The sequence below is a fragment of the Agelaius tricolor genome, unplaced genomic scaffold (genome assembly GCF_023055355.1).
Source record: "Agelaius tricolor isolate 1412-34295 unplaced genomic scaffold, bAgeTri1.0.p SCAF_76, whole genome shotgun sequence".
NCBI classification, from domain to species: domain Eukaryota; kingdom Metazoa; phylum Chordata; class Aves; order Passeriformes; family Icteridae; genus Agelaius; species Agelaius tricolor.
This window is the reverse complement of record NW_027269336.1, coordinates 1,182,079-1,200,778: the sequence shown is the minus strand read 5'-3', so window position 1 is coordinate 1,200,778 and position 18,700 is coordinate 1,182,079. Positions and strand designations below refer to the sequence as shown.

Here is an 18,700-nt window from a genome sequence, read left to right as displayed (position 1 = left end):
TGCCGATTTAGAGAAAAAAAAAATCACGGGTGCTGGAAAGAAAAAAAAAGTGAACCAGAAACGCCTACAGTAGAACTTTAAAACGATTGCTTGGATAAAAGCATCACGTGGAACATGAAGTAGAAAAAAAGTGAAACCAGTATCAGAGCTGCCTATTTTCTTACCATTGCACAAGAAAATCCGACAAGCAGTATAAAGTCACTGCCTAAAACTGATCATAGGATGCAACCAAGAACAATTGAGGCATTTGCTAATCTAAACAGAAACCTTTTCTGGATCCTAGTGTGAAAAATGCATGTATTTTATGATTGGCTTTTCGCAAATATTAAAATTAATATTATATGTGTTGTGTTAGAAAGTAATGCTGTATTAATTCTCTTAAGTAGTGTGTTAAATATAGTTTTAGGTTATAAAAATTGTTAAAATAGAAACTATTTTTAGTAGGATACTATTTTTAAAAGAAAGGACTCACAGCGAGATAGCAGCCACAGGACACCTAAATCTTTCAGAGAAAAAAAATTTATGGCCCTCTTATCAGAAGAAACAAACTTCTTCCTGACTCGAAGGCGCTGTTAGGATTCAGAGGAAGAAGTTGACCATGACCAGACAGAATCCTGTGTTTGAATGGAATTTATGCATCATGGATGAAGTGTATGAATATGCAACAGGCTGTTGTTTTTAAGGGTTAATCCTTTGTTAACGGGTGTCCTTTTTCGGGCTCGTGCTGCCCAGAAAAAGGTACTCGGACGTCCATAACTCTTTGTATTTGTTGTCTCATATTGCCCTAATTAAAATTGTCCAAATTATTATTACTCTAATTGTATTACAATTTTTATAACCATTTTATTACTATTAAATTTTTAAAATTTTGAAAACAAGTGATTGGTGTTTTTAACACTAGTGTCAAATCACACGTTTTGTCTTTCAGCAGCTCGAGGCTGGAGAGCATTTCCCCTGGGGGTCGGGAGGGTAGGGGCACAAGGGGGTGAGTCTGCAGATCGCACCTGTGCCATCAGAAGGATCCAGCCCGGTGCTCCTTGCGCTCGCCATTCTCCGGGCCATCGCTGTGTTTTACTGCTCAGCGATGCCGCTCCATCTGTTTGCGTGGAAGGAAGAGCCACGAGCACTAAGGCAGTCAGCAGCCGTGCCATTCCAGCGATATCGCAGCGCTCTCTGCTCGCAAGGCTGAACACGCTGCAAAGCCGCCTCCGCAGCCGCTCGCCCGTCCCCGCTCGCTGCCCCCGACCCGCGGAGCGCTGCAACCGCGCCTCTGCTGCCCGCCGAACCCGGCCCCGCCGGGCCGCCCCCGTACCAGCCATTCTTCTCGGCCATCGTGTCCCTTTGCACTCCGGAATGCTCCTCAGCCCTCCCGGCCATTTACCGACCCCGCCCCGCCCGCCGCTCGCTCCCGCCCCTCGCCCTTGCCTCGCTCGGCAGCCGCGTCCTTGCCCCGCCCCCGGCACCCAGCGGCGAGGGGCAGGGTGCTGGCTCGGGGGACTGCAGTACCGCTCTCTGGCCACAGGGTGGCGGACTTACCAGGGCTGTGATTTTCCCGCCCTTTTGGCCGCCACCTTGAGAAGGTCAATCGAGTCCACAACATCCGCGACACGCCACTCCTAAGATGGCGGCCTCTCGGCTGCCTGTCGCTGGCGGGCTGCAGTACCGCGCTGTGCCCACAAGGGGGCAGCACTGCGCCCACCCCAGCCCGGGCTGCCTGGGGGGAATGCGGGCAGGGAAGGCGGCAGATAAGAGCAGGGGCGATCCCCTCCAAAAACTCCTCTGAAATAAATGCCCCAAAACAGCCGGGAAAAAAAAAACAACAAACCCTGCCTCTAAACCAATAAGAACCAAAAACCAAAAAGTTCCCAACCCTTTCTTTTAATCAATATTTAAATATATTTTATGTTTATATTTTTCATATTTATATACACATTTATATTTGTAATGTATATTGATGTATAACGTTTATTTATACATTTATATTTATAATTTTCTATTTAGATATAAATTTATATTCTATATTACATCTATTTCTATTACTTAGATTTATTTCTATATTTTTATACATATCTTCATATATTGATTATATATTTCTGTGTTAAGATCTTTACTTCTGTAACACTTACATTATTTAAAGCCCCTGCCTCTACCCAAATAAAGCCAAATGAAGCCCTTTCTTTTAAAATGTATTTTAATTTTTTAATTATATTTTTCATATTTATATTCACATTTATATTTAAAACGTATACTAATGTATAGTGTTATTTGTGTTCTATATTACACCTCTTCCTATTATTTATATTTATTTATGTTTTAAATTTCTATATCTATACTTTTATATCTTGTTTATATATTTCTATAATTAGAATGTAAATAAAACCCCTTTCCTTTAAACTATATTTACATATTTTTTTCATATCATATTCACATTTATATTTATAATTTATATTTCCGGATAATGTTATTTATATTCTATGTTACATCTCATCATATTACTCACATTTACATTAATATTTTTAATTAATTTTATTTATAGATATTATATATATTATAGATAATATCTTTTAATAGAATATCGGATATACTATTTTTATATTATATATTTCTATTACTTATATTTATTTATAATAAGTATTTATAGATATCAGAATAAAAATTATATAATTGTATATTTGGATTTATATTTTTATATTATTTATATTTATACTATTTAAAAAAACCCAGCCCAGAACCTACTAAAAAGCAAAAATCCCAAATTTATTTAAAAGTATATTTAACATTTTTATATTTACAATCTATATTTAAATATCTTTGTATATGTATAATAGATTATAATTTATATCTATTATGTTACAATAATATACTATATAGTACAGATTTTTGTATTTATCTATTTTCCATATTTATTTTTACTGTTATAATTATATAATTTTTCTTCCTGAGGAGGAGGGACCTCGAGGAGCGGCTGAGGAAGAGGCAGCGGATGCAGTTCGCCGAGCGCCTGGTAAGGACAGCCCGGGATCCCCAGCCGCAGGCTGGAGAAGCCCCTTGGCCCGGTGCTTGGTGCGAGGGGCTGGCAGCTGTGGCCCTGCCCAGCGCCGCCCCCGGGCCCGCCAGCCCGCGCCCCCCACACCGCTCCCTGGCCTGGGCCGTGCGGGCCGGCTCGGCCGGTGCTGGGCGCGGGGAACGCCCGGCCGAGGGGCACAGCCCGCGCCGAGCCTTTCCTGCCGGCGCTCCCCGCAGCTGCTGCAGGACGAGAGCCGAGCGGCCGAGCAGCTGCGCTGGGCGCTGCCGCGCCTGCGGAGCCCGCAGAGGCGCGTGCGAGAGGCGGCCGTCGGGATCATCGGTGAGCCCCGAGCCCGGCGCCCCTCCCCGCCCCCGGCCCGGCTGCTGCCCCGGCGGCAGCGGGAGCCGCGCCCGGGCCGCTGCAGCCCCGGCCGCCCTCGGCGCTGCCGCCGCCCTCCCGCAGCCAGCCGTGCCCTCGGGCGGCAGCGTGCGGCAGGGGCCGGCAGGAGCCCTGCCCGGGCAGGAGGGCGTGCGGCCGCAGGGCTGGCAGCGCCCGTGTCGGGCAGCTGTGCCGCCTGGCGCCGCCACGGGCTCTGTCTTGCCAAGGCTGGCCGGAGTGCGCGTGAAGGGACAGAAGGAGGAGCTCCAGATCCTCAGCGAGGGTGAGTCAGGGCATCCTGGCCCCGGAGCTACAATCCGTGCCCGGGCTGCGGAGGGCTCTGCTCCCCGTGCGGACGAGGGGCGGCGGGGGCAGAGCCCGGAGAGCTGTCAGGGAAACGTGGGCGATGCGTGGCCAGCACCTTCCGGCCGAAGCCATGGCAAGAGCCGGCTGGGATGGCCCTGGCAGGAGGCTTTCCTTGGATTCCCTCAATCTGGCCTCTGCGCGTGGCTCTGTTCCTCTCTCTTCCAGCTCTTCAAGCCCTGAGGGAAGATGAGAGCCCATCCTGCCTCAGCATACTGATTCAGCTGACCTTTGAGAGAAGATCTGCAGGACTTTGTTCATCTGCTGGATCAGATGCACCGGCGTCCATCGGCGATTTCCAGTTCCCACTGAAGATGAGAGCACCTGCAGAGCAGGATGGACCAGCTGGAGCTCCAGGCACAGCTCTTGCTGCTCAGAGCTGAGCCTGTGGGAAGCTCCAGGAGCTCCTGCCATCTCTCTCCCTGTTGGCAGCTCCCTCCCTGCAGCCCTCAGGCCCTGCCCACTCCCTTTTTTTATCTCCCAGCTCACCCCTTCCCTTTGCTTTCCCTTAATAAACAGTTTGGGTTTTTCACTTGAGCCGCGTCTCCGTGGAGCTGAAGGGACACAAAATCTGAGCCCGGGCATGTGCAGGGCCCTGCTGCCGTTCTCCTCCCCGCTGCGTTCTGTGCAGGGACAGAGAGGAACAAGGGCAGCTCAGGCTGCAAAGGTCCCTGTCCTGCTGCTCCAGTTGCACAGCCCTGTGGAGTTCGAGGTTGTGCTGAGCACGCTGAAGGGAACAAGGACCCTGGGTTTTAGAAGAGCCAATTTGAGTTTGCTCTGATCCCAGCCGTGAGGGATTCCATGGTGTCCTGGTTCAGGGCAAATTTTGGACAGAACCCCCAAAGGGGCTCCTCTAGGAAAGCGGATTCAATCGGCCCCTCCCCCCAGCTGGTCCAGGAGAAAATACCTCCTTGGAGAAAAGTGGAAAAAATCTGTTTATTAAATAATAAAACCTAAACAATATTAAACGATAAAACCCTTGCGGCTCCAAAAGAGATGACAAACTGAGAAAGTCCCCTCCCTGGGTTGTAGCTCAGCTCACTCAGTCTCTGATCAGTCTGTCTGGTGCTGGAAATGTCACAGGCCAGGCCCAGCCCGGTGGGCCACAGGTGCAGCTGCCGGTGCTCCCCTGAGTGTTCAGTCCAGAGCAGGTTTGAACAGGTCCAAAGAAAAAGGGAAAAAACCCACAGTCCAGGGAACTTCCTTGCCTCAGCAAGCTAAAACTAACTAAAAGCAAAGGAGAGCTCTGTCCCGCTGTCTGTTCATCCGCAGACAACACAGTCCAGGAGCGGGAATGTGGAGGAGTGAGTGCAGTGTCTGAAAACAAACTGCTGCTTCTTCTTTCCCCCCTTCAATCTCTGCAACAAGTCTTAAAGGTGCAAATTATTATTCAGCATAAACAGAACAAGATGATTTGGGATAAAAGCATCATATAGTCAACCTTGGACATTCCACCCCTTATCCCCTGTCATGGTTTGATGCTGGCACAATGCCAGTGCCCTCATGAAAATACCTTCTCCCTTGTGTCTGCTGTGAGATGTGACCAGGAATAAGCAAAGCAGGCTCCCACTTAGAAATAAAAAAAAACCCCTCTTTATTAACTAAACTAGAACTCTAAGTAAAAAGAAAACACACAGGGAAAATTAAAACCTTCCAAAAACATTTCCTCCTTCCCCCACCAAATTTCAATACATCCATCCCCCAAATTACCAACTCTCAGTCCATTACCACCCTTTAGGTAATCAATTTTCAATACATCCATCCCCCAAATTACTACCTCCCGGTCCATCACCACCTTTTAGGTAATCAATTCTCAGGTCATCAAGAGGAGAGGAGTCCTTCTTGTGCCATAGGCTTCCCCTGGAAACACACTTGATACCTCTTGTGTTTCCTGTCACACGTGGCACCGCCCGGAGAACATTTGCCATCTTCCTTCCATGCCCAGTGCTCTCACCACTGCGCATGGACCAGGGCTGCTTCTAGGGTTTTCCTTTTAAGGATGCTTTGTCCAGTTCCAAAAAAGAGCACAGTCTCTCACTTTTGGGACAGTTGTCCCCCCCAAATTTCACCCCCTGGGGCTGAGGGGTCTCGAGAACAGAGATCTTCTCCACTGAAGATCGAGGGCACCAACCACCACCCTCCTCATTCACTGTCTCTGTTCATGCACTCCCATAACATCACTGCACTCTCTTGGCTCCAAGCAGTTGCCTCCCCCTAAATGCAGTCTCCGTGTCACAGGGAAAAAAAATGGCTCTGTCCATGGCTATACAAGAAAAGTCCAGCCAAAAGCCACTCCATCATCTCTTCCCACCTAAGATTCTTCTCCACTTCTTTTTTCTTTCCTCTTATCTCATCTCTTATCTCTCTCCTTATTCAGCTCCAGGAGGATCAGCATTTGTAAGGTTTCCACGATGCAAGAAAAGGGTCAAAAATCTCAGTCTCTGCCTGTCCAGAACTCCCACGCTGCCCTGCCGGGCACCTTCTCGCCGCACCCCCCACCCCCATCCCCTTTCTCCTTTTTGGCTGGCAGTGCTATCAGATTTCAAGGTGGCACAAGCACAGGCATAGGCTGACTCTCTCTCTCTCTCTCTCTCTCTCTCTCTCTCTCTCTCTCTCTCTCTCTCTCTCTCTCTCTCTCCTGGGGGGGGAGTGGGGGTGGCTCCCCGATGCCTCTTGGTGCTCCTCCACCCTTCTGTCCTCAAAGGCCTCTTCACCTCCCATCTCTGTCCAAGCCCAGCCTACCTCAGGCTGCATGGCTGCCCGTCCCCCACCCAGTAGCGGACAGCTGGGCAGGGCAGGTCTCACCTGCTTCCCTTGCTGGAATTCAAGAGAACTTCCCCCACGAGTGCAGACATCTGGGCAGGGCAGGTCTGACCTGCTTCCCTTGCTGGAATTCAAGAGAACTTCCTCCACGAGTGCTCTGTTTTTTAACCTGTGTTCTCAGAGGCGTATCCATTGTCCCCAGTGGCCACACCAGGTGCCAATATTAAAATCTGAACACCTATTGGTGACCACAGCATATCCCAGAAAACCTACTTCCTGTCAAACCACGACATCTCCATATTGTCATCTTACTACTAAAACTAATATAAATTCTAACTTTACAAACACATACATTATACATCCAATATACAGCCATACACAAAGGTAATAACATTCAGCAAACAGTGATTTACCTTTACACATAGGTCTCACCCAACAATCAGATCTCCCTGAGGTACACATTGTGATCTTCCATCTTTTTGCATTATCCACCATGTGCAACCTGGTCCCTGAGCAAAAAGAACCCCACAAATGGGTTTGTCTGTATTCGAGGCAGAATTAATCCAAACTGTCTTCTCTAACAAACTTCTGACATGTACCACTGGGACTTTGTCTCCATCTACTCTATGCAAAGGCTCAGATTGGGCAGGGCCCACTCGGTTAGTAGAGCCTCGGGTGTTAACTAACCAGGTGGCTTTTGCCAGATGCTGCTCCCAGTTTTTGAAAGATCCCCCACCCAAAGCTTTCAAGGTGATTTTTAATAGTCCCTTGTACCTCTCCACTTTGCCTGCAGCTGGTGCATGGTAGGGGATATGGTACACCAACTCAATGCCATGTTCGCTAGCCCGGGTGCTGATAAGGCTGTTCTTGAAATGAGTCCCATTGTCTGACTCAATCCTCTCAGGGGTACCATGCCTCCAAAGGACCTGCTTTTCCAGGCCCAGGATGGTGTTCCGGGCAGTAGCATGAGACACAGGGTGGGTCTCCAACCATCCCATGGTGGCTTCCACCATGGTCAGCAGGTAGCGCTTGCCCTGGCGTGTCTGGGGCAGTGTGATGCAGCCAATCTGCCAGGCCTCCCCATACTTGTACTTGGACCCCCGCCCACCATACCATAGGGGCTTCACTTGCTTGGCCTGCTTGATGGCAGCACACATCTCACAGTCATGGATAACCTGAGAAATAGTCCATGGTTCAATCCACCCCTCGGTCTCGTGCCCACTTATAGGTGGCATCTCTGCCCTGATGGCCTGAGGCATCATGGGCCCATTGAGCTAGGGATATCTCTCCCTTGTGTTCCCAATCTAGGTCTATCTTGGACAGCCTTATCTTTGCTGCCTGGTCTACCTGCTCATTGTTTTGGTGCTCCTCCTTGGCTCTACTCTTGGGAACATGGGCATCTACATGGCAGACCTTCACAGGTAGCCTCCCTACCCTGGTAGCAATGTCTTTCCACTCATCAGCAGCCCAAATTGGTTTTCCTCTATGCTGCCAGCTGGACTCTTTCCACCTCTCCAGCCATCCCCACAGAGCATTGGCTACCATCCACGAATCAGTGTAGAGGTAGAGCTTTGGCCACTTCTCTCTCTCAGCAATGTCCAGGGCCAGCTGAACAGCTTTGAGTTCTGCAAGTTGCCTTGCTCCACCTTCTCCTTCAGTGGCCTCTGCGACCTGTCCTGTGGGGCTCCATACGGCTGCTTTCCACTTTTGTTTCATTCCCACAATGTGGCAAGAACCATCAGTAAAAAGAGCGTATCGTGTATCTTCTGCTGGCAGTTGATTGTATGGTGGAGCTTCTTCAGCCCGTGTCACTTCTTGTTCCCCTTCTTCAGCGAGACCAAAGTTTTCACCTTCTGGCCAGTTTGTAATTATTTCCAGAATCCCAGAGCAATTCAGTTTACCTATACGGGCGCACTGGGTGATAATAGCAATCCATTTGCTCCATGTAGCACTGGTGACATGGTGAGTGGAAGGAACCTTGCCTTTGAACATCCACCCCAGCACCGGCAGTCGGGGTGCCAGGAGGAGTTGCGCTTCTGTACCAATCACCTCTGAGGTGGCTTGGACTCCTTCATAGGCAGCCAAGATTTCTTTCTCTGTTGGAGTGTAGTTGGCTTCAGAGCCTCTGTAGCTTCAACTCCAAAATCCCAGTGGTCGACCCCGAGTCTCCCCAGGCACCTTCTGCCAAAGGCTCCAGGACAAGCCATGGTTCCCAGCTGCAGAATAGAGCATGTTCTTCACATCTGGTCTCATCCTGACTGGGCCAAGAGCTACTGCATGAGCAATCTCCTGCTTGATCTGGGCAAAGGCTTGTTGCTGCTCAGGGCCCCAGTGGAAAGTGTTCTTCTTGCGGGTGACCAGGTAAAGAGGGCTCACCATCTGACTGTACTTAGGAATGTGCATTCTCCAAAAGCCTATGGCACCTAGGAAAGCTTGTGTCTCCTTCTTATTAGTTGGTGGAGACATAGCTGTGATCTTGTTGATGACGTCTGTAGGAATCTGACACTGTCCATCTTGCCACTTCACTCCTAGGAACTGAATCTCATGAGCTGGTCCCTCTACTTTGCTCTTTTTAATGGCAAAACCAGCTCCCAGGAGGATTTGCATGATTTTCTCTCCTTTCTCAAACACTTCCGCAGCTGTGTTCCCCCACACAATGATGTCATCAATATATTGCAGATGTTCTGGAGCCTCACCCTTTTCCAGTGCAGTCTGGATCAGTCCATGGCAGATGGTAGGACTGTGCTTCCACCCCTGGGGCAGCCGGTTCCAGGTGTACTGCACTTCCCTCCACGTGAAAGCAAACTGAGGCCTACATTCTGCTGCCAGAGGAATGGAGAAAAATGCATTGGCAATATCAATCATGGCGTACCACTTCACCGCCTTGAACTCAAGCTCATACTGGAGTTCTAATATGTCTGGCACAGCAGCACTCAGTGGTGGAGTCACTTCATTCAATGCACAGTCCATAGTCCACAACAGTCAATCTCCATTCAATGTACAGTCCACAGTCCATCTCCATTCTCCTTCAGATTTACGCACAGGCCAAATGGGGCTGTTGAAGGGTGAGTGGGTCTTGCTGACCACCCCTTGGCTCTCCAGCTCACGGATCATCTTATGGATGGGAATCACAGCATCTCGAGTGGTTCTATACTGTCGACGATGAACTGTGGAAGTGGCAATTGGCACCTGTTGCTCTTCTCCCCTCAGGTGTCCTACTGCAGATGGATTCTCAGACAGCCCAGGCAACGTGTTCAATTGCTGCATGCCCTCTGTCACTACAGCTGCTATCCCAAATGCCCACCTGATTCCCTTTGGGTCTTTGAAAGACCCTCTTTGGAGGTAATCTATGCCCAAAATACATGGGGCCTCTGGGCCAGTCACAATAGGATGTTTCTTCCACTCATTTCCAGTCAGGCTCACATCAGCTTCCACCAAAGTGAAATCCTGGGATCCCCCTGTCACACCAGCAATAGAAACAGACTCTGTCCCTACATGTCTCAATGGAATTAATGTACCTTGACCACCAGTATCAACCAAAGCTTTATACTATTGTGGTTCCGATGTGCCAGGCCAACGAATCCACACAGACCAGAAAACACGATTTTCCCTAGCCTCTACCTGGCTAGAGGCAGGGTCCCTCTAAGCCTGGTTATCCTTCTTTCCCTGGGCATATGTCTTGGATGTTCCTTCAAGGGGATTGGACATGTCATCATCAGCATCATACCTGGCAGCTCGGCTATGGGCAACTGGAGCTGCTTTCCTTTTGGTGGAACTCCCTCTCTTAGCCCTGTCTTCCTTCAATTCACGCACCTGTTGTGCCAGAACAGCAGTAGGTTTTCTACCCCATCTCCTTATGTTTTCTCCAAAATCATGCAGGAAGAACCACAGGTCAGGTGGTTCTTGTGGGGTGTACCTTCTCTCGCCATCTGGGGAACATCTGCGTTGGGCACCAGAACCTGTGATCTGTACTGCTGAGATTTGGAGAAGGTCTTCTTTAATCTCCTCTCTGAGCTTCTTATGGTTCTCCTCTATCTTGTCCTCTAAGTTCTGCAGACGTGTTTCCACTGCTGCAATTCTGGCATGTGTTGGGCCATGCACAGCATCTGCATATGCTCGGAGCTTCTTTGCCATATCAAGCATGGTCTCATCCCTCTCATCCCTCTTCATTATGGCTAAGGCAGAAGCATATTCATGTGGCCCAAGTCGCACAAGTTTTCGCCACATCACAGACACGCATGGTACCAAGTCTGGATTCCTAGTTGTTATGTCATCTGAGAAGATAATCTCTGCCACTGCCATCTCTCTAAGGCCTTGAATCCCTTGCTCTATGGTCTTCCACTGTGTTTGTTGCATATAAAGATCATCTGCACACAGGTATCTTTGTGCTACACTTTCCAAGACCCGTGCCCAGAGGCTGTGAGGGTTTGCCCCCCTCATCATTCCTTGGTCGATGACAGGATCATGTGACAAGGATCCCAAATGCCTCGCTTCAGTGCCATCCAGAATTGTAGCCTCGCCTGCAGCATCCCAGAGACGGACTAACCAACAAATTATGGATTCATCAGGTCGTCGAGTGTAATCCTTCCATAGGCCACGAAGGGCTTCAAGGAAAAGGACTCAGTATTGGCTTCTGATCTTGTGCCTGCTGCTTTGACTCCTGATTTTACATCAGGAAGCATTGAGGGTCCTCCTCCTGTATCATCATCACCATCATCCACTGGTCGATCGGTCTTGTCCATGCACTTTCCACTTCTAGTGCTGGTAGCAACAGCCATTGGTTGAGGCTTATTGTCTGGTTTAGCTGCTGGCTTAGGCTCGCTATCTGGTTTGGCTGCTGGCTTCGAGCCTGGGCTGTTGGCTGCAGCCTGAGGGACTGGGATAGCTGCTGATTTATTTCCCTGCCCCCCTGCCTCTGTCTGCTGCCCGACAGTATCTAGCAATGTGCGATAAGCACAAGCCAGGGCCCAGCTCACTGCAATGATCTTTTCCTCCTTAGGGTCATCCTGCTACTTCTCTTTCAGGTATTTCCTCACCTCAGCTGGGTTCTGAATTTGTTCATGGGGAAAGTCCCAGACTATAGGGTCAGAGAATTCCTTCAGGATTTGGCCCATATCCTCCCATTTCCCACACCACTCACGATTTTCCACACCTGGGTCTACTCCTGGGTCAGGGGTCTCATCAGCCCGTCTAGAAATCTCAGCCCTCATTCTAGAGAAGCTGCAGACTGTAGAGAGGAAGCTTACCAGATTGAATACCAGAAAGATGGTCTCAAACATTCAGGGTAAACTGAACATTCTCCAATAGCGATGTAAGAGATTCAGAGGAGAAAAAGGAAAGCAAAGGCTGAAAAGCCACATCCCCTGCTCCTCCTCTAACAAACTGGGAGCATAACCATAGCCACGAGCCATTCATACCTGGAGCAGACCCCAGCATGTTTATATATGTTTATTCTTACAAATCATTACCACCAAGCCCAGCAGGAGAGCTATTCTGGTCACTCCTCCTCTGCTGTAAAAACTATGTATTAGGGACAATGCTAGAGCTATTTCTGGATAAGAAAATAAACCTAGGGACCATAGAGGTATTAAGATCTCAAAAAACCCTAGGGACTAGAAATGCATGCAAGCCTTCACCCCAAGAGACATTATGAATTCAAGAAGCATGGCTATTAATTGCTTTATACCAACACAGAGTAATGGCAACCAAAATGCACTCAAAACAGGTTTTTTTCCACTCTCTCTCGAATCCCACATGTTGGGCGCCAAATTTTGTCCTGGTTTAGGGCAAATTTGGGAGAAAACCTCCAAAGGGAGCCCCTCCAGAAAGCAAACCCCCACGGCCCCTCCCCACAACCAGGTCGGGAAGGATTCCTTGGAGAGAAGTGGAAAGAACCTGTTTATTTAACAGGCACAGCACCCCCCAGCACACAAAAGGAACAATACCAGGTGACACCACTCTTTCACCGCTCTGAAAAAAGATGACAAATTCAGAAAGTCCCTCTTGGGGGTGGTCGCTCTGTTCTCAGTCTGTCCTGTGCTGGGGCAGCTGCTGCAGCCACAAGGTGCAAACTCTCGGTGTTTCCCAGGTCCCAGTCCGGAGCAGGTTCAAGTGGGTCCAAAAAAGGAAGAGGAGAAACAGCCCAGGGAAAATTTGGACTGCTTAGCTAAACTAACTAATGAGTAGAAGCAAAAAGCAAGAGCAAAGCAGGAGCAAAGCAGAAGCAAGTGCAAAGCGAAAAGCCAAGCAAAAGCAGCACCCATGTACTGCCCTGTCTGTGTGTCCTGCCAGCCGTGGGGGAGCGGCTGATAGCAAAACCAAAACAAAACATTCGCTCTTCACAGCCAGTCTTGAAGGCACAGAACATGATATCCAGCATAAACAGATGGGGATGGGGATACAAGCATCATAACATCACTCTAGGACAATAACAAAGTTTGCTTTAGTCCAAAATGCTGCTGAGTTTCAAAAGAAAGTCTTTATCATAGACTGCACAGCTGCAAAAATACACATTAACAACTACAAGATATTTAAGGACAGAAAAGTGTGTTTGAAAATGCAAATATAGTCCTATTTTATACTTTTCTCAGTAAAAACATTTGAGAGAAACAGTGTTGAAGTCAACAAAATAACATTATTGAACCCAACTCTGCTCTTTAAGGTGATCTTCAGTAAAAAGCTTGACACAGAAACATACAGAAATGTATTTTATAGTAATTTTCCCTTCCCAAAAGGCCTCCGATGTTCCTGCATGGCTTAGGAAAGGAGTAAGAAGTCTTTATGTTTAGTTCTCACAGAAAATGTGCAATGACTTTTGGTTTTTGCTATCTCAACCTTTCTACAAAGGATGCTAAATCCCAAAGGAGAGAGTGATTTCAGCATTGCCTTGGGCCCTTTCTTTAATGCTGGTACAGTTCTAAAAGCCCTACTTTGATGGGACAGAAGAACCAAGAGAAAAGAAAAGGTACAGGAGAGAAAAAAAGGTGTCACAAAAGTGCAGGAGGGAGAGGGAGAGGCAGGACAGGGAGGACCCAGGACACACAAAACAGAGTTGGGGCCCAGGGCCTGGGACTAGCTGCAACTCCAGCTGTCAGTGCTGCTTCTTCTCCTTCAGCCTCCCTTCCTGCTCAGCATCTCAGGGGGCTCGCCTATCCTCCACCTAAGAACAACCTGAACACTAGGAATAATTAGAATAGGCAAAGCTGTGGCTTAAATATTACTTTGAAATGAAGAGCTGGAGTGCACAGCCCAAAGATCATGGGCTACCACATCTGGGTTTGCAGTCCTGCAAACCAAGACTTTCTCTCCTACAGAAACTCCTACCAATACTGAGCAGCTTTGCCTAAACAAGGATTTGAGGACTCTGCCACTACATATCCTTTTTCACTGTATCCAATACAGCAGAACTGGCATCTTCCACCTCTCCTAAAAACCAGAGACACAACAGCACAGTGCCTTAGGACATGCCAGGAACGTGAGGCAATCTAAGGGATGGCAGTGGGTGTGTCTGCATCAGCAGAGCCCCACCGAGTCCTGCCCTGCTGCTCCCGAAGCTTTCCAGTTCCCTTCAGCCCAGGGCCAGAGAGCTTCCAGTTCCAGGGAATGTCCCAGTACTGGGACAGCTCCAAGTCCCAGTTCTGCTGCTCCCAGTCCCAGACACCTTCCTGTATTTGTGTATGAAAGCATCAGTCTTGCCCAGGCTAACAGCATAGACACCCTCTGGCAGCAGAGACCCGAAATGTCTGCTGAGAATGGCTTCTCCACCCCTCTGGGCCAAGGAGGAGGAATTCCCATCCACACTCAGGGCTGCTCTGCTGTCAGAGGCCTCAGCAGGGTCACCTCCAGCACACCTGGTCAAACCATCCATGGCCTGTGCTCCACTGTCACTGTCAGCAGAGGCCTCAGCAGGGCCACCTCCAGCACTCCTGGTCAAACCATCCACGCGTCTGTGGAGCTCCTGGCTCAGCAGCAACACCAGGGTCCCTCCAACTTGAAGCACTCTGGCAATCACAGGAAAAAGAAAGTTTAGGTGTTGATCCCTCACTGCTGACGCTTCAGGTGCCACCTGCGTTCAGTGAAACACCCAAGTGTGTCACGGCTCAAGTCAGTGAGCTGCACCTCCAAGAGGAGTTTAAATCCCTGATCTCCTTCCCTCTTTCTAAATGGCAGAACAGGGCCTTGTCCTGACTCCAAGGTCAGTCCTTGTCCTGACTCCTGACTCCGTTTCTGGTGTTAGCAGTTCTTTCTGTTGGGTTAGCAGGGAAGAGGGACTGATTTTTTACTCCCCTCAGCACTCTTTCAAGGATCAAGGGCACCATCAAGCCCAGAGTTTTTGGAGATTGCAAAGGAACAGCCTCCCAGTGCAGCAAGGGCTGCTCAGATTAGCATGGTAATTCTGAAACTGGTCCTTCCTTTTGGAAACTTCAAAAAACAGCCTTTTGGAACTTTTCCTGTTCCACTGATCCTTAATGGCTTTCAAACTCAGGAAGCAAAAGCAAATTAATAAATGTTTGCAATTAATTTTTCTAGGTATATGTCTAAACATTACATATGTCTTTGAAAGAAGGGAAAAAGAAATACTGTCCAGATTCAGTTTACAGCAAGTAGTTTGAACAGCTTTACTGGTGGGGCTCTCATGGCCCCTTCCTCATCTTCACCTTCCTAAGGGAATATTTTACTTAGGATGGACCAATAGAGCAAATAAGGCCAGAAAACAAGCACAGTGAGATTGCCACACCATTCTGTGGAGCCACACAACCTTCTCCATCACCTTCCCACCACATTCCTGCACTGGCTGAGTGAGATCAACACCTGCTGAAGAGCAGTCCTAGAGAAAGGGCTTCTTTGCAGGCAAGAAGTAGAAGGGAGAATGGCTTGACCTGTCTGTTAGAAGCAGCCCAGCTAGCAGCTTGGCCCAACTCTGCCACCAAATGACATGGTGAGAGATGAAAGGACACACCTAAAACCAGCCCAGGCTGCTAGTGAGGCATTCCTGGACAGCAAGGACAATGCATGCTCCTTCTTCTTGTCTGAGATCCTTCCTGCCCAGGCAGGCTGGCCAAAGCTGGGCTGTGGCCTCAAAAAGGAAAGACTATGCATTTATACAAGCAGGCCTCAACTAGAAAAGGATTACAGCTTTATTTGTCTAGCCATGCTTTAACTTTGTCCAGGTAGGCCTCTCCTCTTTCTCCTTTCTGCCACACTGGAGTGTGGCTCAGAAACATTTCCCCTCATGCCTTGCAAAGAGCATTTGTGAGCATGGCTCACACAGGAGCCTCCCTTGGCAGCTGCCACTGGCACTCAGAGCTGGTGAGACACAACAAACAGCCTCCAGGGGACAAGTAAAGGGCTGAGACCTCCACAGCCTGTACAGGATCACACTACAGAGCTGCAGACTATGGAACAAAGCAGATCTGAAGCTGGCTGAATGCTCGGATCACAAACCACCATGGCACTTCCATCAAACCCTGTGCCAAAGGCCACACGTATCTCTCCATTTCCTGGAGAAGATCACTCATGGTCTTGAACTTCTCCCCAAATGGAATATATGAAAAAAGGCTGTCAAAGCTTTCTGAAGTCAATGTCAGCGCTGCAGAATAAAGGCACAGAGCGCCTGACTCTGTGAAAAATGCACAGCAGCTCTGCCCCTGTTCCCCCTTCAACACTGCCTGCCAGCTCTTTCTGGGCTATGCACATTCATACAATCCACATTTTGGATTATGCAGTTCACAGCTCCTTCTGCACTTGCCCTCCACCATGGAGACACCACCCCTCTGCAGACTGGGAGGAGACAAATGTGTGGGAGCACCCTTCAGCCTGCAGAGTCTCTGCTCCTGAGGATGTCTGCCTCTGCAGCAAGACTCTCCCCTAAGGCACTACATGGTCCCAAATTAACTGCTGCCTCTCGACACCCAGTACACCTTAAACATGAAAATCATTGAGCAAAACACAAAAGAAGAGCCACGTTTCTGAGCACTTTACTCAGTGCAAATGTTCTAGTGCACATGTATGAATGGCAAGGAGCCACCTCCAATTCTTCTCCATGCCCCTTTTCTCCCCTCAGGAATCTGGTTACAGCCAGAATCACATGGATTCTGTCAGAGCTAATGCCTTTGAAGGGTCACCTTAGAGCTTCTGCATCCCAGCCAAGGTCAGCTCCCCTAAGGAAGATGAAGCACTGTGCCTGTGGTGATGAAGGCTGGCCACGTGCCAGGCACTGCAGGCCAGCTGAGACCCCTCCTCAGACCCCAGGGGTCCTTCCATCCTGTGCCAGGCTGTGCAGGCTGGGCTGAGACCCCGGGGATCCTCCATCCTGTGCCAGGCTGTGATTCCAGGGGTCCTCCATCCCATGCCAGGCTGTTCAGGCCAGGCTGAGACCCCTCCTGAGACCCTGGGGGTCCCTCCATCCCGTGCCAGGCTGTGCAGCCAGGCTGGGATCCCAGGGATCCTCCATCCCGTGCCAGGCTGTGCAGCCAGGCTGTGCAGCAGGGCTGAGATCCCTCCTGAGACCCTGGGGTCCCTCCATCCCGTGCCAGGCTGTGCAGCCAGGCTGGGATCCCAGGAATCCTCCATCCTGTGCCAGGCTGTGCAGCCAGGCTGGGATTCCACAGATCCTCCAACCTGTGCCAGGCTGGGCAGCCCAGCAGGCCTAGGCCCTGCACAGACCCTGGGGTCCTCCATCCCTCAGGGTGCTCCAAACTCACTGGACATGGCCTCGAGCAGACAGCAGGACTAAAGACTTCCAACAGCCCCTCCTCACCTAAACTCTGCTGAGATTCTATGCCAACTTTTCCACAACTAGCTGGAGATGTTTCCTGGAGCATTCTTGTGTCAACACTTGCAGCACAACAACTGGGTATCAATTTTATCTGCAAATGAAAGGACATGCCCTTTCCCTACAGCCCTGATCAAGACATGCAAAAGTGACAGCTCCTGACCAGTGATGGAGACACAAACTCACTCAGTTTAGAAAACCTGACAGCTCAGTACCTTCCATTGTCCTACAAACCAAAGTCAAACACATCTTTAAGTGAGAAATAAACCTACATTTTTATAAAAAATCAATAATGTTTCTTACCATTCCAGTAAGAAATAAATACTGCAAGGTAAAAAAATATGCACACTTCATCAATCATGCACAGGGAAACTCAGCCAGCTTGCCTGTCATGGATTTCATATAGGCATAATTTAGACTCAAACTCTGACATCCAGAATAAGGTCATGAAATTATTTCCTTCTCTACAGAATAGCTTCTAAAATAAGACCAAACAGACTCCTTCTTACAGGAGAAGGGAACCATAATTTAAAATACTCCTACTGCAAAACATGAACAATTCATCTCAGTTTAATGTGTCCTCACCAATACTCACCTGGTAAATTTAACTTACAGGCTGCACTTCATTTGGATTTCTCCTGGCTGTGTTCCACTAAGATACAAAGAACTCTCACAGTCCAGAACACTCCACCTTTTGGAGGTTTTCTCCCAAATTTGCCCTAAACCAGGACATTTACCTACTCCCATTGGGATGAACATGACTTTGGTAAAGCAATCTTTGCTTCATCAGGACTTCATTGAAATATTGGAGAAGATCAAGAAGAATAGACAGAAAGCACTGGTAACTGTTCATCACAATGTGAAAGAAATACACCATGTCATAGAGAGAGTAAGAAAGATGCTGAACACAGGTGGTAGGATACTCTTTTTGGGTGGTCACCTACTGCCACAAGAGTCCTGAACAGTATGTGTCATCCCATCATTGCCCTTTTGCGTTTCGTTTTGATTGGGGTTTTTTAATCAGCAATCTTACTCATTATGAATTGGAGAATGATGAAAGAGTTAACAAAATTGATGTCTGTAATTAATGCACACAACTGGGCTGATGTCCTTTTCACTGTGGCCATCTCCAAGACTATTGACACAAGGCAACTATAAATGAGAGGATGTGTTTTGAAATAATCTTCAATTTTCTTTGATGATTATAAGAAAATTACTTTTGATTTTTGGTGAATTGTTTTGAAAAAAAATATTTTAAATGAACTGTTGTTGATTTGTTTATTGCTTTATTGCCTTTGATTATTTGTGATTAGTTTCAGATATTTGAAAAAAATGTTTCAAAATAATATGGTCTAAATTACTGTTATTATATTTGTTTCTTGTTTCCTTACCCCCGCCTTTTTTTATCTTTTCTT

At 48.3% G+C, this 18,700-nt stretch overlaps 1 long non-coding RNA gene across 1 annotated transcript; it reads left to right on the top strand.

Moving 5' to 3' along the window:
* Window positions 1-3,627: 3,627 nt before the first annotated feature.
* On the top strand, window positions 3,628-4,278 carry LOC139585384 (uncharacterized). Its single transcript, XR_011677064.1, has 2 exons — window positions 3,628-3,668; window positions 3,917-4,278. It is a non-coding gene; the product is annotated as an uncharacterized lncRNA (long non-coding RNA).
* Window positions 4,279-18,700: the final 14,422 nt, after the last annotated feature.